The 22006-nt window shown below is 37.2% G+C and overlaps 1 protein-coding gene and 1 long non-coding RNA gene across 2 annotated transcripts in view; one reads left to right on the top strand and one right to left on the bottom strand.

Moving 5' to 3' along the window:
- GEMIN8 (gem nuclear organelle associated protein 8) overlaps positions 1-22006 on the bottom strand; it is a 258299-nt gene that overhangs the window by 121849 nt on the left and 114444 nt on the right. The window lies entirely within an intron of this gene.
- Positions 10983-22006, top strand: part of LOC131400745 (uncharacterized) — an 84590-nt gene continuing 73566 nt past the window's right edge. The window contains exon 1 of the long non-coding RNA XR_009217432.1: positions 10983-11094. This is a non-coding gene — a long non-coding RNA (uncharacterized LOC131400745). The remainder of the gene's footprint in view (positions 11095-22006) is intronic.

Raw genomic sequence — 22006 nt, forward strand, 5'->3', positions numbered from 1 at the left:
TCCCCAGTTTGCAGATAATACAATGGAGACTCAGAAAGTTTAAATAACTTCTTGGAAGTTATGAAGTAATAAGTAGCAGAGCTTGGATTGAACACTTCTGGGTCTAAAATTGGAACACGACTCTCATCAATGCATGTGGGTTCTAGCCTAGCTTCATTTCCAATTGGATGATCTCCAGCATAACATCGAACCCCTTGAGCCTCAGGTTCCTATTTGTAAAATGAAAGCATTGAAATAACTAACATCTAGGGTCTCTCTTAGTTTAGGATGCTGCAATTATAACTTCTTACATATAATTGAGTCAGTTTTCCCCCACATCTAAGTTGTTTTCCAGAGAATAAAATATCTCCTAAATTAGGCATACCTATGTCACTTGGCTATTTTCAAAGAGTGACTATATATTCATCTGATTTTATCATAAGAAATATGAATAAAAATTAAATTTTAATAAATGGAATTCTTTTTCTTTTCTATCCTGCATGAAAAAGTAAAGGTTTTTACTGGCATTCTTACTTGATCCTAATGCTTTAAGACAGATTTCCCCATTTAATTAATTTGAAGAACTTTAATGAACTTTGTGAGGCTATGCGTAATTTTAACAAGGAAAGCATTAATTTTTCCCTGAATATTCTCTCCCTAATTCTCACAATCTTCCCTTCAGTGGCTAACATTTATAGACAAAGCTCAGGGGTGCAAAAAGATGCATTGACATTGAAATAAAATCAAGTGGGAATATTTTCCATATTAATTTCCTCATTGGACCAGGACATCCCAAAGTCCCTTCTGGTTTTAACTTCACAGAAGATTTTCCCACAAATTGTGTAATAATGGCTTTACATAGTCAAGGTTTTATGAAAGTGGAACTCATAAGCAGTTAATGATGGGGAATGCAATTTACTCTATAGTTCTAGAGCAGGTGTTGGCAAACTTAGCCTGTGGGCAAAATCCAACCTGCTTGCGGTGTTTGTAAATGAAGTTTTATTGGCACACGGCCGTGCTCAATTGTTTATGTATTGTCTATGGCTGTTTTCGGGCTATATATGGCTGGTAAAGCTGAAAATATTTATTATCTGGTCCCTTACAGATAAAGTTTGTTGACTTCTGTCTAGAGCACATTGCTTTGGTCTGCTAAATATCTATGGGAACAGCCTCCACTGTGAGGCACATCAAGATTCTGAAGTGATGTTTTTCTTGGAGGGAGTTCACAAAAGACGCAGCTGGAATACAAGTCTGGCAAAAGTTTGGGAAGAAGAAAGACGAAGTCATCTCTGGACTTACATTGCTGGATGATAAATTTACTTCATACTAGTTGAGATGCAGATGGGAAACAATGTGCTGCAGTTGTTAGGAGGGGTTCAATTCTAGAATTTTTTACTTATCATTTCTGTGGCCTTACTAGGTAAAGAAAATAATTTTTATCTGCCTCCTTTTCTTTAATTATAATATATGACTGATGATAGTATATACCTCCTGGGGCTGTATGACTCTTAAACAAATTAATACATATAAAGGAATTAGAACAGAGCCTGACACTCAAAGAACATTAGTTATTATTAGGTAGTTATTTCAAAGGAAGCAAAGCATACCAGGAAATTATTTTTCCCTTGAAGTTACTCTAGATTTCAATTTAGAGTATGGACTAAAGCAGTCTCTACTAAGACTACATTTATTTTCGTTGTCATGTAGAATCCTATGGTGACATCACACAAGAAAAAATTTATGAGAGAAAATTAATTATGTTTGGCAGGGACCCTATTTGTTTATTATTAAAATATGTTCTGATGATGCTTTAGCTGCCATAGCCAGAGGGAAGTAATGTACAAACCCAAGCAAATCAGCAAATTTGAACATTATTTTCTGAACACAATATATTAGGGAGCGTATGTTGTTTGACAGATACCAAGTCTTTGGGACTCCAGGAGAGGCATCCGTCATCCTGCAGAACAAAATGAAACTATAAAATGGGGGCAAACATCACTATTTACTCTAAGTGTCACCAGTGCCAGCTATCATTTTGGCTTAAAGGAAATAGTAGCTATTATTAGTAGTACCCCACCCACATCCCTTCAGCACTGATGTATGTGTATGGCAGGTTGACTTTCAACCGCCAGCATCTGTGAGCTTTGAAAGATCTCTCTGACCACTGAATCCCTTCCGTCTACTCACATACAGTAGGCCATGCTAGAGACACGCTAGAGAATTAACACCCTCTGGATGCAGTCCTCAACCAATATCTAATGGGAATTGGTAGACAGATAACCCAGCTTTCTTGCCCTTCAGATGCGATATTTCTGAGGTGTGTGGAAGCCATTTTACACTGGCTCCCAGAGCTCCCCAGTGGGATTAAGCTCCAGTTTTCCAAAGTAGTAACTTGCTTCACCATAATCCCTTTCTTGGCTTTCTTCCTTGTCCCATCTCACTTCCCTCTCCCCTGCAAATATTCCTTGAGACTACCTCTGAAATATACTTCTTGTATTTGAGTTCTTATCTCAGAGTTGGCTTCTGGAGAAACCAATGTGAAGACAAGGTGAGAGCCTGTTGTACAGTTTTTAACCGTATCTTATCGGTGCATTTCCCTTTATTATTTATAGGAGAACTCATAAGCACATAATTGAATAGGTTAACTATGTAATAACCATTTTTACCATAAAAACAATTGGTTTCCATACAACAATCAACTGGATCAATTTTCACACACAAGATAAGTAGAAGTGAAGGCACAAGTATGGTGGATATAGTTTAGGTTCACTTAGAAAAAGACTTTGAAAGGTCTTAAACCTTTTCCTAAGTTCAGAAAGTGAATCATAAACCTGTTGAGGTATGCACAGAAATATATTTGCTTTGGTATCCAAACCTATTTCCTTTCTATAAAATTTATCCAAACTTTCTATGTTTCAGCTTGTTTTCATTTTTGGAAACAAAATAAAAACAAACAGGTATTTATAGCTACAGAAAGGATTTGGAGCAGGGATTCTTAATTCTCAGTCTGTTGATAGCAATGATTCACAGCTGGGCTTCAGGGGATCAGTGAAATCTCTGGAATTGCCTGCAAAATGGGACCATGTACATTTTTTTCTGAAGAAAGTTTTCTGACCTTACATTAGATTCTCAAAGGTGTCTATGACCCAAAATACATGGGAGAGGGCAACCACACTAAAGATACCAGAATTGATTAGCAAGGGCCTTTAGATGCATCCTCAAGGAAATCTTTGACAATATTAAAGCATAAAAAATTAAAGACTCTGGTTCTGATCAAGGCAGATTATGGCTATCAGACTTACCTTTATATCATAAACAACTATGAAACTGGACAAAATATATGAAGCAACTGGTTTAAGGCAGTAGACAAAACAGGATTTTGATCTTTGAGAGAAGGAGATACATGAGGTAAGCTCCATATTTGCTTTGCTTTCTGCTTGAGTGAACTTTCCAAACTACAGCACGTGGAATAACCCAAACAGAGAATAACAGTCTTGCTGGGCTCAGGAAACAGAGATCAGATTTCTGGATTGCTAAATTGGCTGGAATTTACTGGAGAAAAGGACTTGAGCAGAACAGGAGTTTCAGAAATCTGCGTAGGTGACCCTTTGAGTCTTTGGTCAAATACAAGCTGTACAAGTATAGGGCAAGACTCTGCGAGGTCTAGCAGAGAACAGCTGCTGGGAATGTGGGAGATGAAAGAGACAGAAGAGGTCCAATTGGCCAAAATAAAGAGATATTGCTCAATACCCCAGTCACTCAGTTGAGACCCTAGAAAGACCATGCCTGGGGATAGGGTGCTCTAGTCCTAGGGGAAGGGCTACTATAGATCCACCCTAAGGAAGTCTAAAACCAAGTTTCAACAGGTTCAAGCTGACCCACCAGAAATCATCTACCAGCCAAAATAAAATATAACACTCTTTATAGGAAGACAACAAAATCCAGACTTTAAAAAACACAGCATTCATGATGACAAGTATACATTTTAAAAAGTTACAATGTGTGTGAATAAACAGAGAAATGTGAAACATAACCAGGAGAAAAATTCAGAGATCATAAAGATACTGAAATTAGTGGGCAAGGATTATAAAATAGCTATTACAAATAAGAATATTAAGGAAAAAATGGTCACAAGGAGAGAACATGTGAAGAATCTCAGCAGAAAAAGATCAAACTATAAGAAAGAACTAAATAGGAACTGCAGAGTTAAAATGTACAAATATGAAATGAAAAATCTACTAGATGGCTTTAATAGCAGATTGGACACAGCAGGAAAAAAAATCAATGCTCTTTAAAACATGTCAATAGAAACTATCCAAACTGAAGCACCAAGAGAAAAACAAGACCGAAAGGTAAAATACCTGTTGCACAATACCAGCAGGTATAACTATATGTATTTTTAATTTAAAAAAGGGAAGAGAAAGTGATTGGGGAAGGATAAAGATTTGAGGAAATAATTGGCCCCCCAAATTTCAAACTTGTTGAAAAATATCAACTCACAAATCCGAAGAGCTCAAAAAATCTCAAGCAAGATAACTACAAAGAAAATCACATTCAGGCAAATTTTAACCAAATTTCTGAGAACCAAAGACAAGGAACAAATTTAAAAATCAGCAAGAGATAAAAGACGCATTGCACACATGGGGACAATAATAAAAGTAATGACTGATATCTTACAGAAACAATGCAAGCCAGAGACAATGGAATGACTTTATAAAGTATCAAAAAACAAAACTTTTAACTTAGAATTCAATATGCAGAGACACTTTACATCAGAAAAGAAAGAAAAATAACGAAATTTTCAGATAAACAATGGCTAAGAGAATTCATGATATCACACTTGCACTATAAAAATTCTTTTTTTTTCACTCCCACTGTTTTTATTTTTTTATCTTGATCTCTATTTTATTTTATTTTTATTTTAATTTTTGTTTATTGCAGTAACATTGGTTTATAACATTGTATAAATTTCAGGTGTACATCATTATACTTCTATTTCTGCATAGATTACATCATGTTCACCACCCAAATACTAATTACAACCCATCACCACACACGTACCTAATTATCCCTTTCGCCCTCCTCCCTCCTCCCTTCCCTTCTGGTAACCACCAATCCAATCTCTGTCTCTATGTGTTTGTTTATTGTTGTTATTATCTACTACTTAATGAAGGAAATCATACAGTATTTGACCTTCTCCCTCTGACTTATTTCACTTTGCATAATACCCTCAATGTCCATCCATGTTGTCACAAATGGCTGGATTTCATCATTTCTTATGGCTGAGTAGTATTCCATTGTGTATATATACCACAGCTTGTTTATTCATTTGTCCCTTGATGGGCATTTAGGTTGCTTCCAAGTCTTGGCTATTGTGAATAATGCTGCAATGAACACAGGGGTGCTTGTATCTTTACGCATTGGTGTTTTCAAGTTCTTTGGATAAATACCCAGCAAAGGAATAGCTGGATCATATGGTAGTTCTATCCTTGATTTTTTGAGGAATCTCCATACTGTTTTCCATAGTGGCTGCACCAGTTTGCACTCCCACCAGCAGTGTATGAGAGTTCCCTTCTCTCCACATCCTCTCCAACACATGTTGTTTCCTGTCTTGTTAATTATAGCCATTCTGACGGGCATGAGGTGATATCTCATTGTAGTTTTGATTTGCATTTCCCTGATAGTGATTTTGAACATCTTTTCATGTGTCTGTTGGCCATCTGTATATCTTCTTTGGAGAAATGTCTGTTCAGGTCTTTTGCCCATTTTTTAATTGGGTTGTTAGTTTTTTTGTTGTTGAGATGCATGAGTTCTTTATATATTTTGGAGATTAAGCCCTTATCAGATGTATGGTTTGCAAATATCTTCTCCCAATTGTTAGGTTGTCTTTTCGTTTTGTTGATGGTTTCCTTTGCTGTGCAGAAGCTTTTTAGTTTGCTGTAGTCCCATTTGTTTATTTTTTCTATTGTTTCTCTTGCCCGGTCAGACATGGTGCTTGAAAATATGTTGCTAAGACTGATGTCAAAGAGCGTACTGCCTATGTTTTCTTCTAGAAGTTTCATAGTTTCAGGTCTTACATTCAAGTTTTTAATCCATGTAGAGTTAATTTTTGTGTATGGTGTAAGGTAAGGGTCTATTTTCATTTTTTTGCATGTGGCTATCCAGTTTTCCCAACACCATTTGTTGAAGAGACTTTCTTTTCTCCATTGTATGTTCTTGGCTCCTTTGTCGAAGATTAGCTGTCCATAGATGTGTGGGTTTATTTCTGGGCTTTCAATTCTATTCCATTGATCTGTGTGTCTGTTTTTGTGCCAGTACCATGCTGTTTTGGTTACTATAGCTTTGTAGTATATTTTGAAATCAGGGAGTGTGATACCTCCAGCTTTGTTCTTTTTTTCTCAGGATTCCTTCAGCTATTCGGGGTCTTTTCTTGTTCCATATAAATTTTAGGATTCTTTGTTCTATTTCTGTGAAAAATGTTGTTGGAACATTGATAGGGATTGCACTGAATCTATAGATGGCTTTAGGAAGTATGGACATCTTAACTATGTTAATTCTTCCAATCCAAGAGCACGGAATATATTTCCATTTCTTTGTGTCTTCTTCAATTTCTTTCAGCAATGTTTTATAGTTTTCCGTGTACAGTTCTTTCACCTCTTTGGTTAAGTTTATTCCTAGGTATTTTATTCTTTTTTTGCAATTGTAAATGGGATGGTATTCTTAATTTCTCTTTCTGCTACTTCCTTGTTAGTGTATAGAAATGCAACTGACTTTTGTATGTTGATTTTGTATCCTGCAACTTTACCATATTCGTTTATTACTTCTAAAAGTTTTCTGGTGGATTCTTTAGGGTTTTCTATATATAAAATCATGTCATCTGCAAATAGTGACAGTTTCACTTCTTCTTTTCCAATTTGGATCCCTTTTATTTCTTTTTCTTGCCTGATTGCTCTGGCTAGGACTTCCAGTACTATGTTAAATAGGAGTGGTGAGAGTGGGCATCCTTGTCTGGTTCCTGTTCTTAGAGGGATAGCTTTCAGTTTTTCACCACTGAGGATGATATTAGCTGTGGGTTTCTCATATATGGCCTTTATTATGTTGAGGTACTTTCCTTCTATACCCATTGTATTCAGAGTTTTTATCATAAATGGATGCTGTATCTTGTCCAATGCTTTCTCTGCATCTATTGAGATGATCATGTGATTTTTATTCTTCATTTTATTAATGTGGTGTATTACGTTGATTGATTTGCGAATGTTGAACCATTCCTGCATACCTGGAATAAATCCCACTTGATCATGGTGTATAATCTTTTTAACATATTGTTGTATGCGATTTGCTAGCATTTTGTTGAGGACTTTTGCATAGATGTTCATCAGTGATATTGACCTGTAATTTTCTTTTTTTTGTGTTGTCCTTGTCTGGTTTTGGTGTCAGGGTAATGTCGGCTTCATAGAATGAGTTAGGGAGCTTCCCCACCTCCTCAATTTTTTGGAAGAGTTTGAGAAGGATAGGTATTAAGTCTTCTTTGAATGTTTGGTAGAATTCACCAGGGAAGCCGTCTGGTCCTGGACTTTTATTTTTGGGGAGGTTTTTGATTACTGTTTTGATCTCCTTACTGGTGATTGGTCTATTCAAATTCTCTACTTCTTCTTGATCCAGTTTTGGAAGGTTGTATGATTCTAAGAATTTATCCGTTTCTTCCAGATTGTCGAATTTGTTGGCATATAGCTTTTGGTAGTATTCTCTTATGATCTTTTGTATTTCTGAGGTGTCTGTTGTAATTTCTCCTCTTTCATTTCTGATTTTACTTATTTGAGCCTTCTCTCTTTTTTTCTTGGTGAGTCTAGCTAAAGGTTTGTCAATTTTGTTTATCTTTTCAAAGAACCAGCTCTTGGTTTTATTAATTTTTTCTAGTTTTTTTTAGTCTCTATTTCATTTATTTCTGCTCTGATTTTTATTATTTCCCTTCTACTGATTTTGGGCTTTGTTTGTTCTTCTTTTTCCAGTTCCTTTAGGTGCATTGTTAGATTGTTTATTTGAGATTTTTCTTGTTTGTTGAGATAGGCCTGTATTGCTATAAACTTCCCTCTTAGAACCGCTTTGGCTGTATCCCGTAAATTCTGGCATGTCGTATTTTCATTTTCGTCTCCAGGTATTTTTTGATTTCTTCGTTAACCCCATCATTGTACAGTAGCATTTTGTTTAATCTCCACGTATTTGTGGCTTTTCTGATTTTCTTCCTATAGTTTATTTCTAGTTTCATACCGTTGTGGTCAGAAAAGATGCTTGGTATTATTTCAATCTTCTTAAATTTATGGAGACTTGTTTTGTGGCCTAATATGTGATCAATCCTGGAGAATGTTCCATGTGCATTTGAAAAGAACGTGTATTCTTCAGTTTTTGGATGGAATGCTCTGTATACATCTACTAGGTCCATCTTTTCTAGTATTCATTTAAGGCCAATGTTTGCTTATTGATCTTCTGTTTGGACGATCTATCTGTTGGTGTAAGTAGAGTGTTAAAGTCCCCTACTATTATTGTGTTACTGTCTATTTCTCTTTTTATGTCTGTTAATAATTGCTTTATATATTTAGGTGCACCTACATTGGGTGCGTAGATATTTACAAGTGATATATCCTCTTGTTGGATTGTTCCCTTGATCATTATGTAATGCCCTTCTTTGTCTCTTTTTACAGTTTTTGTTTTAAAGTCTATTTAGTCTGATATGAGTATTGCTACCCCAGCTTTCTTTTCATTGCCATTTGCATGGAGTATCTTTTTCCATCCCTTCACTTTCAGTTTGTGAGTGTCTTTAGGTCTGAAGTGTGTCTCTTGTATGCAGCACATATATGGGTCTTGTTTTTGTATCCAATCAGCCACCCTATGCCTTTTATTTGGAGAATTTAGTCCATTGACATTTAAAGTAGCTATTGATAAGTATGTACTTACTGCCATTTTTTAACTTTTTTTTTTCTCAGTGTTTTAATAATCCTTCTCTGTTCCTTTCTTCTTCTATACAGAATTGATGGTCTCTTTAGTTTGACCTCTGTCCAAAAGCTCTACTCTTTAACTCCCCTCCTCCCTCCTTTTATGTTTTTCATATCATATCTAACCTCTTTTTTGTGCATTTGTATCCATTACCCTCTTATCGTGGAAATAGATAATTTTTCCTATTTGTGGTCTTCTCTTTTCCCCTTAAATCAGTCCCTTTAACATTTCTTGTAGCACTGGTTTCTTGGTGACAAACTCCTTTAATCTTTGCTTGTCTGGGAAATTTTTGATCTCTCCTTCCATTTTGAATGATAACCTTGCTGGGTAGAGTATTCTTGGCTGTAAGTTTTTTCCTTTTAGCACTTTAAATATATCGTGACACTCTCTTCTAGCCTGTAAGGTTTCTGCTGAGCAGTCAGCTGATAGCCTTATGGGGTTTCCTTTGTATGTAACTTGACTTTCTCTTGCGGCTTTTAGGATTCTCTCTTTATCTTTAATTCTGGACATTTTGATTATGATGTGTCTTAGTGTGTGCCTCTTTGGGTTTATCTTGTTTGGGGCTCTCTGTGCTTCCTGTACCTGGATGTCTGTTTCCTTCCTTAGGTTAGGGAAGTTTTCATCTATTATTTCTTGAAATTGATTTTCTGCCCCTTTGTCTCGCTCTCCTCCTTCCGGGACACCTATAACATGGATGTTGGTGTGCTTGATGTTGTCCCAGAGGTCCCTTAGACTGTCCTCACTCTTTTTAATTCTTTTCTCTTTTACCTGTTCAGCTTGGGTAATTTCCTCTAGTCTTTTGTCCTTCTCACAGATCCGTTCTTCTGTATCCTCTACTCTGCTTTTGAGTCCCTCTAGTGAATTTTTCATTTCCAGTATTGTATTCTTCATTTCTGATTGGTTCTTTTTTATATCTTCCATTTCTTTGTTGATATTCTCACTGAGTTCATCTATTCTTCTCCCCAGATCAGTGAGCATCCTTAACACTCTGTTTGAACTCTCTGTCGGGTAGGTTGCTCATTTCTGTTTCACTTAGTTCCTTTTCTGGGGTTTTGTCCTGTTCCCTTACTTGGAATGTATTCCTTTGCCTCCTCATTTTGCCTCTTTCCCTGTGCTTGTGTCTATGTATTAGGTAGGTCAGCTATGTCTCCTGCTCTTGGATAGGTGACCTTATGTAAGTGATGGCTTAGGAGGCCTGCAGTGTGCTTCCCTCAGTTCTCAATTTTCCAGGGGTGACCCCTATGTGGGCTACGTGTTTTCTTCTGTTGTGGCCTGTTTGCTCTCCCAGTAGGCGCCCAGGGAGGCCGAGTTATGCTCCTGGCCAGCTGTTGTAATGCTCAGCTGCTTGTAGTTGTTGTGGGGCCTTCAGTCTCTTTATCAGGTGTGGGGAGCCCCAGCACAGTTGGCTGCAAGTTCTAATACCACATTTGTGTTGCAGTATTTCTTTTAAGTGAGTAGGCCCCCAGCGTGGCAGGTTGTTAGGCTCAGGGCCTTACAATTGCTATATGCCTTCAGCCTTTTGGTCTCTTATCAGCTCTCTGAGGATTGCAGCTGTGTGGTGCTTGCCTCAGGCACAGGAGCACCCAATTGTTTCAGGCTTTGGAAGGTGGGGCAAACCCCGTATGTGGGTCTTTGAGAAGCACAAATCTTCGCAGCTGACAAGCCCTGCCGCCCGCAGGTCCACACACACAGTCAACACAGTCCTGCCCCATGTGCACGCTCCGACCTCCCGAAGCGGACCCAGTCTCTCCACGGCGGGAGCCCCACACACACCACTACTGCCCCACACTCTCCACCCACTCCTTGTGCATGCCCTGCCCCACTGAAGTCGGCTCAGTTGCCAGGCTGCAGATAATCCAGTGACCAATCTATGCAGGCCCACAAGTTGCCTGAGGGCTTGTTGTCGGGTGGGGTCAGTCTCTAGGGTGGGCTGGCTGCCCTGGCTGAGCTGGATTAAATTGGTGCTCTAGTGGGTGGGGCAGACCTGGGCTATCAGCCCCCAGGGAGAACTCCAATGGTTTCTGTGTCAGCACGCCCACACCAGGCCACAACAATGGCCACCGCCAATGTCCCAGTCCCTGGAGAGATCTCACCTCTCACCGAGATGCACTCAGGGCCTATTAGGTGAGTCTCTTTTCACCAAAGCACTGTGCACCTTTCTTTCTGGTGATTTTAGGTTGCTTTCTTAAACGGGTGAGTTTGCGCATGGGCCCTTTAAGAGCCGGTGTTAATTTCTTTGTGAACAAGCTTTTCTGGGGGTGCTCCCCAATGTTTTAGTAGCAGGCAAAGTCAGATATCATGCCACTCGTCTCGATTGTGCTGGGTCCACAAAATGCCCACAGCGGGGGCGCTCCCCGGCTCAGGGCCCTGCTCCTCCAGGGAGGGCTGCTCCCGGGCGGCCGTGAGGCGCTGTGGCTTGTGAAGGCAGTGTTTTTTCTCTGCAGAAGGGAGTTTCTGCCTCTTCTACCTCAATTAGGATTGTGCTTTGTTGCAGGAGTTCCTCTTATCCAGTTTTCAGTTCTGTCTCAGGGGTAATTTTTCCACGAGTAGTTGTAAATTGGCTGTGTCCGCTGGTGGAGGTGAGTTCAGAGTCTGCCTATGCCACCATCTCGACTTCGTCTCTCTATAAAAATTCTTAAAGCTGAAGGGAACTAAGTACAGATGAAAATTCAAATCTGCCTAAAGTAATGAAGAGTGCCAGAAGTGATAAATATGTTAGTAAATATAGAAGACTTTTAAATAATAATTCTTAATTTAGTTAAAAGATAATTGATTATTTAAGGCAGAAATAATAACAATATATATTTCATGGATTAGAAGAATCAATATTGCTAAGATTTTACTTCTCCCTAAATTTATCTATATATTCAATGCAATCCCAATCAAAATCCTAACAGGTTTCTATGTAAGAATTGTCAAGCTGACTCTAAAACATGTATGCAAATATAAAAAGATCTAGATTGGCCAAAATGATCTTTAAAAACAAGAACAAATTTGGAGGATTCACACTCTCTGATTTTAAGAATTACTACAAATCAATAGTAATCAGAGTGGTATTGGTATAAAAATAGACAAGTCAATGGATCAGAACAGAAAGTTCATGAAAAGACCCACACACTATGGTCCACTGACTTTTGGCAAAGGTGCTAGGTATTTCAAAGGGGGAAAGGATAGTCTCTTCAACAAATGGTGCTGAACAACTGGTTGTCCACATGGGAAGAAATGAAATTTGACCACTATATCATATCATACACATAAAGTTAATTCAAGATAGATCAGAGACCCATACATAAAAGTTAAGGCAGTAGAAATTCTAGAAGAAAACAACAGAAGAATATTTTTGTGATGTTGGGATAGGCAAAGATTTCTCAGACAGGACACAGAAAGCACCAACCATAAAAGAAAAAAATTGATAAATTGGACTTCATCAAAGTTAAAAACTGCTTATCAAAAGACAATGTTTAGAAAATGAATAGACAAGCCACAGCCTGGGAAAACATATTTATAAAACATCTATCAGACAAAAAACTAACAACTAAGATCTATAACGAGCTCTTATAACTCAAAAGTAAAAAGACAAACAATGAAATAAAAATGGGCTAAAGATTTAAACAGACAATTTACAAAAAGAAGATATACAATTGGCCAATAAACACATGAAAACTTGATCAACATCTTTAGTTATCAGGAAAATACAAATTTCATCCATGTTGGGATACTACTACATACTCATTAACAATTGAAGACGGCATTGAATAACTGGAACTTGCATATAGTTTTTGTGGGAATGTAAAATGATATGACAACTTTACAAAACTATTTGGCAGTTTCTTATAAAGTAAAATGTACACCTATCCTATGACCCAGCAATCCCACTTCTAGGTGTTAACTCAAAAGAAATGAAAATGTGTTCACAAAATGACTTGTTCAAGAATGTTCATAGCAGCTTTATTCATTATAGCCTTAAACTGGAAATAACCAAATGTTCATCAACAAGAGAATGGATAAAACAAATTGTATTATATTTGTACAAGAGACTACTAATCAGGTAGAAAGAGGAATGAATCCCTGATACGCCCAACATGGATGAATATCAAAAGCATCATGTTGTGTGACAAAGCCAGATGCAAAAGAAAACATATGGTATCATTTCAGTCATATCATGAAGTTCCAGAATAGGCCTAAATAATCTATGACAATGTTGCTTACAACAGAGGTTGCTTCTGGGGATCTGTGCTGATTGATTGGAAGGGGCACAAGGGAATACTCTGGGGTCATGCTAATGTTCTATCTTGACAGGTGTTCGGGTTACACAGCTGTATGCATTTATTAAAACTCATCAAACTATGGTCCTAAAATCTGTGCATTTCACTGCATGCAAATTACATCTAAATTTAAAAAATGAGAATAAAAATTAAAGCTAAGCACATTTCTAGTGTAATTGCATACTTCCCTTGCAGATAGTTTTTTTCTATAACAAAGGAATTGAACAGGTAACACCTTGTCTGCTTTGTGCAGTTCACTGTGCTAAGTGTAGGTAGACTATGAAGATGAATGAGGCACAGTCTTTGCCCTCAAGTTGCTTATATGCTTGTAACCTGGGAAGGGGAGAGTTGAGCAGAGATTATGGAAGGAAAGGAAAAATAATGCAGCAATATTTCCCTGACAGCTGTGAGCCTAGGCCCCGCTATAGCTGGAACTCTGCTTGGCCATAGAGAGTATTAATTAGGTTTAGCTTTTCACCAGCTTAGTGCTGAAAGCGCCATGGTGATTAACGGGACTAATTAGGCCAGCCCCAAGGGCAATATCTGCATGTAAATATAATAGGATTATTCTTTATGCCTCTCTAGCATGTCACCTTATATTACTATTGTGAAATGTTTGGGGCATTTAACCTAATCACTTGTCTAAACTTGTCTTCAAGATAGATAGGCTTTTCAGATTTTATTGTAATTCTTACCAAAAGCAGAAAAAACAGATTCAGTCCAGGTAGAAGCAAAAGAAAAAAGGGAAAATATTCCCACAATCTGGCCTCAAAAGAACCTAGGGAACATGTCATATGTACCACTGTTATGAATCCAAAGCCTGTCAGGAAACTTCACCAAGTAATGCCTTTCAATTCCCACTATTCTGGAACCTTCTGCCATTGTTTTCAAAATCTCTATTAAACCAAGCCACTATATTTCTGCAATGGAAATGGTTTATAACAAACTTTTAGATCTCATAAATAAACATCATAAAAATTCCATGTAGAATTAAGCTACACATCCTACCCTGAGGTTCCAATTGCTCTAGTTTCTAGAAGTTGAGAAAGACTTTCTGTTGGTGGTCATCACTGTGACCTCCATAGTGATGTTGATGTAAGTATGGGGGTGAGTGGAGGTGAGAAAAAATGCAATGAAAATATGCCAAAATTGATAGTAACATGAGTATAAACATTACTTTTTAAATCTTTTTGTTGTGAAATGAAATACACATACAGAAAACCACACAAATGTGCATCTTAGTGCATTATTACAAGGTAAATGCGATTCTAACTACTAACCAAGTCAAGAAATAGAACTTTGCCAGTCACCCCCCGAAATTCCCTTTTAATATTTTCTTTCTCTTCAAAAGTAACCACTATCCTCACTTGTTATAGCAATCCTTCCTTGCATATATTTGTGGTTTTATTGTCCAACTGGGCATGTCTAGAAACTATAGCTTAGTCTTGCCCATTAAATAAAATTGATATGTTTTTAAAGTCTCTTTTATTATACAGGTCCCCCCTCAATTCCCTTCTTTTCCTACAATTTACCTCTTTTGACATACAGAATTTCACACATTCTGGGTTTTGCTGATGGCGTACTTGTGGTATGGGTCCATATGTTTCTCTGTCCATTATATTTCCTATAAACTGGCAGGTGGATCCAGAAGTTGGATCAGACTCAGGTTGAATCCTTTGACAAAACCAGAGAGGATGGTGTGTTTTTCCTTCAGGAGACACATCGTTTTCTGTGTTTTCATGATGTTAACAGCTGTTATTTTTCAATGGCTAGACTCATTAATTTCAATGGGGTTGCAAAATGGTGCTATTCTAATTTGTTATTTATTTTTTTATCATTAATTTGAATACTTTTACAGGAGATACTTATCATCTCCTCTTCAGTTACCCGGTGGTACAGTCCACATAGGAAAGGTAGGATAAACGCTTGATTCTTTCCCTCCATTTACATGATTTCAAGGCAATGAATTGGCTCACTATCATCCTCATCACTCAAAAGTGACAGATTATATTAAAAATATTATTATATGGTCATGGATTTACAGATATTTGATGGGTTTCAGTTAGTTGCAATTACAATTATTTTGAAACTCAAATTGTCCCATCTTTGGCTGTGGGAGCTTCCTCAAGTTAGCTCCTGAGTCCTTTTGATTTGACCTTTGCAGTCTTTGATAGCTGCCTCAGTATCTGGGATAATAAAATATTCCCAAGTCATGCTGTACATTTCTAGTCCCAGAGCTGGAATCATTTACTTCTCCAGATCACCCTGGTTTCTTTTATTGGGAAATATTTCAGGACCACAATTGTTTGCCATTGCTATTGGGTTGGTTATTGTTCCTAAGCCTCTTCACTGGACAGAGCTAGGAAATACATATATCTATGCAGTTTTTTTAAAGATAAAAATAATTCATCTGGTCTTACTGATATTTTCATTTCAAATTCAGGAATACAGTCCTTTTTTTTGCTCAACCTGTCCGATACTACATCTTGTCTTCTTTCTTCTACACAGAGAATCTTGGTTCTCAAGGACGCAGGAAATTATAGAATAGAATGTCCCACAACAGCTTATTTTCTTTACCTCACATTTCATACACAAAAGTCTTAGAATAACAATACTAATACTCAACCATGAACATAATTGCCAAAAGACAGTTAAACAGTTTTTGCCTACGTTTTTCCCATTGTTCCCTCTCCCCATTTTTAACAGTTGAACTACATGCATATTATGTTTTTTTTTTTTGAGGAAGATTAGCCCTGCACTAACATCTGTTGCCAATCTTCCTCTTTTTCTTTTTTTCTCCCCAAAGCCCCAGTAGATAGTTTATGTCATAGTTGTACATCTATCTAGTTGCTCTATGTGGGACACCGCCTCAGCAGGGCTTGATGAGCGGTAAGCAGGTCTGTGCCCAGGATCCGAACTGGCGAACCCTGGGCTGCCAAAGCAGAATGTGTGAACTTAACCACTACACCATGCGGCCAGCCCCTATATGCATATTATCTGAGCATACAGATGTTGCATACAATACTCTCTCCCTTCTAACCCTCATTTAGTCTTCATTGTACAAGTAACTATGCACCAAAGGCTCACCAGCAGTCCTTTTATCAATATCTTTCTAGTTATTTTGATTATCTGAAGTTTATTGTTTAGTAGATTTCTAAAGAGTCAAGCAGTAGATTACTAAACAGTTAGGCTCATGGGGACAATATTCCCTGTTCTTGCATGTTGATAATAGTTTTTGCCCTTTATAATGGAAAGCCAATTTTGCTGGACATAAAATCCTTGCCTCACATCTTTCCTTGAGAGATTTAAATATGTTACTCTATTTTCTTCTGGCTTAAAGCATTGACATTGAATGTATGATAATAAGCTATTTTTTTCATTATAATTCACAGGCTCTTTTTGCTTACATGATCAAAGGATTTTTTAAAAATTTTATTTAAAGTCTAGTAATGTTATTAAAATCTTGGTGTTGGTTGTTCTGGGTCAGTGTTCTCAGATGAGTAGTGTCCTCTTTCGGTATGTAGTTTCAAAACAGTAAAAATTATCATTGTAGGAAAGTTTTCTTAAATAATGGTTTGTAGTATTTATTTATTTTTCTTAAAGTTTTTTTCTTTAGGAATTCCTACAATCTATACGTTAAATTTTCTTTGCCTATCTTCAATTTCTGAAACTTTTTCTCAAATCCTTTTTATCTCTTTATTCATTTTTGTAAAAAAAAATTTTTATTTCTGTTCACCTTCTATTTCACTTAAGGTATTGTATGTTGCATTTATTCATTCTTGATTTCCTTCTGATTTAGCCTTTATATTTGAAATAAAATTTTCTTTTATTTTAAATTCCACATTGAATTGTAACCTTACTTCTGTGTTTTTCTAATTCTGATCTTTTCATGTGTTTTATCTTTTGCTTAATGCCTTTTATGTCATTTTGAGTTAGAAAGTTCAGACCTGTTCCGTGGGTATGCCTTTCTTGCATGATTACATTTTCTGTAGTGATGTTATTCCGCTCCTTATTCTTTTAAAAAAAATTTTTAATGGCATTTCTTACTTGTTATGGCATTTGGCTTTGATGATTTTTGGTTGCTTATCTTTATATGGAGTTAATCATCTTGAACTTTTTAGGAGAAGGTGGGGTTCAGCTCTCCTAGCTTCACAGAGCTCCCTTGCGCATTGGTTCCACATAGTGTTCAAGCACGTGATAGTTTGCCTTTTGCTATTTTTTGGTTCTGTTCCTCTCCCCCTTTTATCTGGACCCTGTCTTTCCTGAATCTCTAAATGTTGATTTCATTCCTAGAAGTTTTTCTAAATTGTGGGACCTTGTCCTGGAAAAGAGCCCTGGCATATCAATTTTGAGAGTCCATGGGGTCTTAGCTGCTCCAGCCCCTTTGGTGTTCTTACCAATGGTCCTTATCCTCATTTCCTATTGGAGTGGGCAACCCCCTGCAGTTTCAGCTGGTGTTCTCAACTCCATCTGTCCTGCTTTCTCTCAGCGGAACACTTTGGCTAGTTGGGCATTCTTTGGTCCTTCAGACACCGATGCTTCTTCCTGCTTTCTCACACAAGCTGGTACCATGCAGGTCTCAGAGTTATTAGTGATTTTTTTCCCCACCTGCTTGTATTTTTGGATTCCTGGGGATAACATCAGCTAGTTTGTTTGAAAATATTGTCTGTGAGTCTTTTTCTCTCTAATTATTCTCTCTCTCTCTTGTTTTTTTTTTTTTGTGAGGAAGATCAGCCCTGAGCTAACATCTGCCAATCCTCCTCTTTTTGCTGAGGAAGACCGACCCTGGTCCAACATCCATGCCCATCTTCCTCCACTTTATATGGGACGCCGCCACAGCATGGCCCGACAAGCGGTGCGTCGGTGAGTGCCCGGGATCGAACTGGCAAACCCCAGGCCGCTGCAGCGGAGTACGTGCACCCAACCGCTTGCGCCACCTGGCCGGCCCCTATTCTGTCATTTTTATGTGAGGATTTGAAAAGATTCAGAAATGATGTCACTGCCATGATTGCCATCTTCCCAGCTTTTTCTGTTCTTTCAAACATTAGTCTTTAAAACTTTCTCTTGAAGAGTGAAAATGTTTTATATCTTTCTTCAAATACTACTACCAACATTTTTATGGTGGCAGATAATAAGGCACTTTTAGACCAATACTTATGTCTAGAGTTGATTATATAGTTGAATTTCTGTCATATTATTCAACCTATCATATGTGGAAAAGTGCAAGCTATATAAGAGGGACTTATGCGATAGCTAGATACTAATTACAGATGCACGGGTCTATAATTTCACAGTAAGACTCCAGTGATGCCGTCAAGTGAAGTCTTTAGGGGTTAAGCTCAGCGGGTAAGGGGTGGTGACTGTGATGGAGCTGGGGGACATGTAGCGTAAGAGGGTACTCTCTTACTGTGAATGCTTGAGTATTACGAGTATTCTCACTGAAATTGAGTCCATCTACAAAATTTGGACAAAAATTTACTGAGGTCTTACAAAGAGGATTTCAACTGTTTTGGGGAATTCAGCAGAGTGGTTCTAAGGGTTATAAAAGTTGTCTTTTAGGCAATATTCTCTCTCTCAGCGGGAGAAATATCACTGAACCTACAGAAAAAGTGCCTCCTCGGGTTCCCTTAGGTGTGCTATGCAGTTTGCTCTTCTCCTTTTGCCCCGGGTCTGTTTGACTACACTAATATATTGTATTCCTCTCTGCTGCTTTTAAAATTTACATAAGACGTGATTTTATTCATTTATTGAGGAAAATGTACAGGGAGGTATTAAGAGGTAACTCATTTCCCCTTTATTTCTTGTTTATTCTGAAGGTGCGTTAGAAGGGCCCCTTAGTTACTTGGAGGTTGCCAAATGGCTGAGCAAATTTACAAAACCCATGGAGAATGACTTTTTAAGACATGAAAATCTGAACATGCAGCCTTTTAGATTTTGCCCTTGTATTCATAATTCCCATCGGAAGACAGAACTAAAAACCTGAGGGTGACTTTAGGTAAGTCATTTGATGTCTTCAGCTCATTTTTCTTTGTCAATTGATAAGATACGTATTTTCAAAGTTCCCTCTCTTCCATTTGTCATTACCAATGATCTTAAAATGTATTGAAAAGAAACAATCATAAGGTCATTGAATTTCACATTAAGGCTTTAGCCCATATACCATTTTGAAGGATTCAACAAGTGCCCAAGCTTCAGGGTATAGATGGAGTTTGGATAGTTGCAGGGAGATCCATTCTGCTTTAAGGTATTTGAACTACTCATCTTTCATCTCCTCAAATTTCTTCATGGTGTTTTTTGTTAAACAGAATTTTAAAATTTTGATATAGTAAAATTAATCAAATTTTTATGCTGTAGTTTGTCATGGTTTTAAGCTCTTCCCCTCACCTACATCACCAACATATTCTCCTACCTTATCTTCTATTATTTGATAATTTTAATTTTTCACACTTGGGTATTTCATTAAGCTCGAGCTCCCATTTGTATATGGTGCATAGTAGAAATACAGTATTATATTCCTCTGATTAATGAGCCAATTTTCCCTGAGGCCATACAAAGAGCAGTCTTTCTTCCTTCATTAAGTTGTGGTGCACTTTCAGATATTAAAGTTTTGTACATTTGTGAGTCTGTTTCTAGAGCTTCTATTTGGTTCCATTGGTCTATCTGCTTGTTTTTCTGGCCAATGTCTTACTGTGTTTATTACTATGGGATTTATGGACATCTTAAATTTTCGTTAGGCTAAGTCCTCCTCTTTGTTCTTTTTCAAAGTTGAATAGCTATTTGTGCATATTTATTCTTTCATATAAATTTCAAAATAATTTTATCAAGTTCCTAAAAAAATCCACCTGTAATTTAGATAGAAATTACATTGAGTTTATAGATTAATTTGGGAAGAATTGATTTCTTCACAGTATTAAGTTGACCCAGCCCAGAACACGAAATCTCTCTCTATAAATTCAGATCTTTCATGTCGTGTAATATAGTTCAATAATTTCTCTATTGAAGTCTTGTCTTTTCATTTTATACGTTGTATTGCCATTATGAATGGCATATTATTTTTATTATATGTTCTAGTTAGTTATTGCTGTTATAGGAAAATATTGATTTTTGTAAGTTGATCTTTAATTAGTAGTCTTGCTGAGACTTCATTTTTTTCCAGCTTTATTCAGGTATGATTGACAAAAGTTGTATATATTTAAGGTATACAATGTGGTGTCTTGATATAAGTATACCTTGTGTAATGATGACCACAATCAAGCTAATTTTCATATCTATCACCTCACATAGTTATCATTTTTTTCTTGTGGTAAGAACACTTAGGATCTACTCTCCTAGCAAATTTCAAGTATACAATACATTATTATTTACTATAGTTACCAAGCTGTACATTAGATCTCTAGAACTTATTCATCTTATAACTGAAAGTTTGTACCCTTTGACCAACATATCCCCATTTTCCCCACCCTCCAGCCTCTGGCAACCATATAAGTGATATCAGGTAATATTCGTATTCTGCGTTTGACATTTCACATAGTATAACGTCCTTCAAGTTCATACATGTTGTCGCAAATGGCAGGATTTCCTTCTTTTTTTTTTTTTCTTAATTTTATTTATTTTTTTTCCCCCAAAGCCCCAGTAGATAGTTGTATGTCATAGCTGCACATCCTTCTAGTTACTGTATGTGGGACGAGGCCTCAGCATGGCCGGAGAAGCGGTGCTTCGGTGCGCGCCCGGGATCCGAACCTGGGCCGCCAGCAGCAGAGCGTGCGCACTTAACCGCTAAGCCACGGGGCCGGCCCATGGATTTCCTTCTTTTTAAAGGCCAAATAATACTCCTTTATATATATATGTATACACCATAATTTTTTTATTCATCTGTTGACAGATACTTATGTTGTCTCCATACCTCGGCTATTGTGAATAATGCTGTACTGAACATGAGAGTGCAGATATCTCTTTGAGAAACTGATTTCATTTCCTCTGGATGTATACCCACAAGTGAGATTGTTGGATCATATGGTAGCACTGTTTTTAATTTTTTGAGGAACTTCCATACTGTTTTCCATAATGTCTGTACAAATTTACATTCCCACCAACAGTGCACAGGATTCCCTTTTCTCTACATCCTTACCAACACTTCTTATGTCTTATCTTTTTTGATAATAACCATCCTAACAGGTGTGAGGTGATAGCTCATTATGGTTTTGATTTGCATTTCCCTGATGATTAGTGATGTTGAGAACACCTCTTCATATACCTGTTGTCCACTTGTATGTCTTCTTTGGAAAAATTTCCAAAGAACTTCTAACTTTAGGACTTCTAACTTTAGGAGAGTTGATTTATTTCTGGTTTATCTTTACTTCCAGAGTGTAGCCCTTTGTTGTCACAACTGTAAAACCTGTAGTGTTCATCAGAATCTCCCCCTTTTTGGCAGGCCTTGAACTCCAATTTTTGTCTACCTAATACCAAAGGTCTGTTAAAATCTCTGCTCAGTAATTAGTATTTGGGTGGTGAACATGATGTAATCTATGCAGAAATATAAGTATAATGATGTACACCTGAAATTTATATAATGTTATAAACCAATGTTACTGCAATAAACAAAAATTAAAAAAAAATCTCTGCTCAGGTTCACAGTCTTCCAGCCACTATTTTTTGAATTGGAAATTAGCCTGAGTAGAAATGAAGCCCCAGATGCCAAGCTCATTTCTCTTGAGCTTTTCTTCTCTTTTGACTCTTGGTCTTGTCGTTCTTCACTTCCTTTGTAGCTCTCC

Source organism: Diceros bicornis, chromosome X (genome assembly GCF_020826845.1).
Source record: "Diceros bicornis minor isolate mBicDic1 chromosome X, mDicBic1.mat.cur, whole genome shotgun sequence".
Lineage (NCBI taxonomy): Eukaryota > Metazoa > Chordata > Mammalia > Perissodactyla > Rhinocerotidae > Diceros > Diceros bicornis.